This window comes from Tupaia chinensis, unplaced genomic scaffold (assembly GCF_000334495.1).
Source record: "Tupaia chinensis unplaced genomic scaffold, TupChi_1.0 Scaffold143728_1, whole genome shotgun sequence".
In the NCBI taxonomy this organism is placed as follows: Eukaryota; Metazoa; Chordata; class Mammalia; order Scandentia; family Tupaiidae; genus Tupaia; species Tupaia belangeri.
Window position 1 is genome coordinate 92,092 of NW_006203577.1, and position 3,323 is coordinate 95,414.

Consider the following 3,323-nt stretch of genomic DNA (forward strand, 5'->3'; position numbering starts at 1 on the left):
ATATATATCTTTTTTTTTTTAAAAAATCTACAGGTACTGTCACTTGTCTCTGACCTCTCCTTTCTCTTACTAATTTCAGAATCCATGTGCATCTGAGGTGGGCCTAGCCCTGCCCCTTTCACGTGGCACGCTAGCACACCACACAGTTGTCATTTTTTTTGCCTTTTTTTTTAAATAAAAATTTTCCCCTTTCATTTTTTTTTTCATTTTTTTCTGTTTGTTTTATGTTTGTATTTTTCCCTTTGTTTCCTTTCTTTTATCTGACTTTCTTACCTTGCTTCTCACCACCCACACATTGAGTATCTAGGCAGGTCTATGTGCACAGCAGCAAAACACCTGAACACTTTAAACCCTGCAGCTCAGCCCAGGTGCCCCTATTCCCTTGAAACCATGAGGCCTTTGTAATATACCATTCCATTGACAAAACTGCGGGTTGTTTGGTGAAGATCAGGGAAACAGAACTGTAGAAAAACTGAAGGCCATCTCTTTCCTCACACCTCTAACACTCAGAATTAACTCTAAGAAGGTAGAAAGTAACGTATAATCCATCAGATGACCAGAAACCACCCCTGTAGAGGCACAAGAAATATGGGAAATCAAGAAAATATCTCTCCCCTAATGGGAAAGAACAGCCTTTCATCATCCACAGACAGTATAATGGAACTTAAAAATGTCAGATAAAGAACTTACGATATTTATAGTGACAAAGCTAACAGAGATGCAAGAGAAGAGAGACAAAGAACTCCAGAAAATGCAGGAGAAAAGAGACGACTAGTTCCAGGAGGTAAGGACTTCTTCCCTGATCTAAAAGAGGAAATGCACACCATAAAAAAGAACCAAATGGAACTGTGAGAGAGAAGGCTATAATACAGGAAATCAAAACCTCCCTTGAAAGTATTAAAAGCAGATTAGTTCATGCACAAGATCGAATCTCAGATGTAGAAGACAGAACCTCTCGCCTAGAAAAATTTACCAGAAAGACTGAGAAAATAACCCCCCAAAATGAGAATAATATACGAGTAATACTAGATACCATTAGACACCCAAACATCCAGATCATCGGTATCCCAGAAAGTGAAGAAATTAATCAGGGCATTGATATCTATTCCATGAAATCCTGAAAGAAAATTTTCCAAACCAAGAGAGGCATTCCAATATCCAGAACCAAGATATACAAAGGACCCTACATAGAATCAACCCAGGAAGATATTCTCCAAGGCACATCGTAGCCAGATTGACCGAAACCACAGTCAGGGATAAGGTATTATTAACTGGCAAGAGAGAAACGTCAAGTTACTTTCAAAGGATATCCCATCGGGCTAACATCAGACCTCTCGTCAGAAACAATGCAAGCAAGAGGAAAGAATGGAAAAATATATTCAAAGTATTAAGTGAAAAACAATTTCAACCAAAAATACAATATCCAGCAAGATTATCCTTCATATGGGAAGAAAAGATAAAAACATTCTCAGATAAACAAAACCTGAAAGAATTTACCAACACCAGACCAGCTCTTCGAGAAGTTCCAAAGGGAGTACTTTACCACAAAAACTAAAGACAGACAGACAAATAAGAGAACAAAAAATGACCAAGAGAAAGGCCGACTTAATGGCAGGGACAAGTTCTGAAATATCAATAATAATGTTGAACGTTAATGGAAAGGTCAGGCCACAGTAACACTGCAAATTCAACAAAAGAGAGATTACGCAAGACTGAACTGGTGAAATGGAATTCTATGACTTTTTCCTAAAACATTATTGATTTTCTTCTATGCTTTGTCTTCCAGATTTAAGGATTTTTGTTTTCTTTTGAGTTGCTGGGTTCAGCAATTTGTTTAAAAAATATTTTTAATTGAAACATAAACTTTTCTCCCTTTCTGATCCCTTTGCAAATTAGAAAATATTTGTTGTGCCAGAATGGTTATTTGCATAAGTTCAATAATACAATAGTATCTTCTGCCTTGCATCAGAAATTTAATTCTTATAGGGCTTTGTGCAAATAACAGACCAAATTGAGATTAACCTATTTTTTTTTTCAAATAAGCTAGTTTATACTTCTCTTTAGTAAGAGGAGGAATGGAGAGAGAGAAAAAAATTGTTTCAGAAGAAAATTACAGTGTATTTGTCACTAGAGTCTAGCTTTGCCCATACTTTAAGATCTTCTGTAAATCAATAAAATGTGAAAAAAAAAAAGTTTAAAATGGAAGGGAGGGAGGGGAAAGGTGAAGGAAAAAACAGGTAAAAGTATGCTTACTGACAAAAAATGAGAAGCTATTTGCTGATAATGTATATAGCAATATCTTTGTCTTGACTGACATGCATGGTATTTGTGTTGGAAAAAGAAATATATACTGTAAAGATGTGATAAAATGTAAGTTAAAATTAATTAATTAAAAAATGGTTTATTACCTATTGCAATAACATGTATAGTATTCTCAACTGGACTGGTCTGAGATGTATTTCATGTTGGGTAAATTCTCTTTACAAGCCAAATGATATATAGAGATCAAATGTTTAAAAAAAATAAAAATAATAATAAATAAAAATAAAAAGGTATACACAAGGGTCGGTGCCCCAACTCTGATGTTGTTCAAGGGTCAACCATACCACAATTTTCCTCTGATCTCTATTGTGATTATTGCTTGACTTAGATTTGTTTTCTACATGTACTTGATGAACTTTCTATCAGTCTGTACTACTGTTTTATAGTTGAAGTAAAATTTAAATACATGCATTATAGAAATATATATACATTGTTTAAGAAAAAAGGTACTAGTCCAGGCACTTTAAGTATGTTTTTCCTAACAATCCTACAAGCAGATATAGCACTGAATTTTATATGAAGAAACCAGAGCCCGGATAGGTCCTGTGGTTTGCCAGGGGTCACAAAGGTACAAAATGGTGGAGGAGGAATTCACACATACCTCCGTCTGGTTTCAAAGCTCCATTAGCCCACGGTCCATGGACCCATAATGAGACTGTTGGGGAAATGGACTTAGAAGGTCATTTATTCACTTATTCTGACAAAGAGAATCTATTGAAACCTAAGTCTCTTGTAAAATGAAAGTGTCAGCAGTACTGATAACAACAACGCTGGAAATTGAGATACCTAAAAGTGAAGCATTCCCAGGATGGCCTCGTGGACTAGTGGTTCAGGTAACCAGATCCCATGTGGACATCCACGTGGTTCCACACCTGGCCCCAACAGCTTAAGTAACATGCCTGGCATGTGTGCATGTGTGCCCAAAATCTCAACTAGATGGAAGAATACAAGAGGAGGGATTACAGCATACTCATTGGGAGAGAGCTTTCTTCTGCCTCTCT

The 3,323-nt window shown here is 36.2% G+C and overlaps 1 protein-coding gene across 1 annotated transcript in view; it reads right to left on the reverse strand.

Moving 5' to 3' along the window:
* The window catches only part of FAM234B (family with sequence similarity 234 member B), a 40,066-nt gene that overhangs the window by 16,439 nt on the left and 20,304 nt on the right, over positions 1-3,323 (reverse strand). The gene's annotated exons all lie outside the window — the stretch shown is intronic.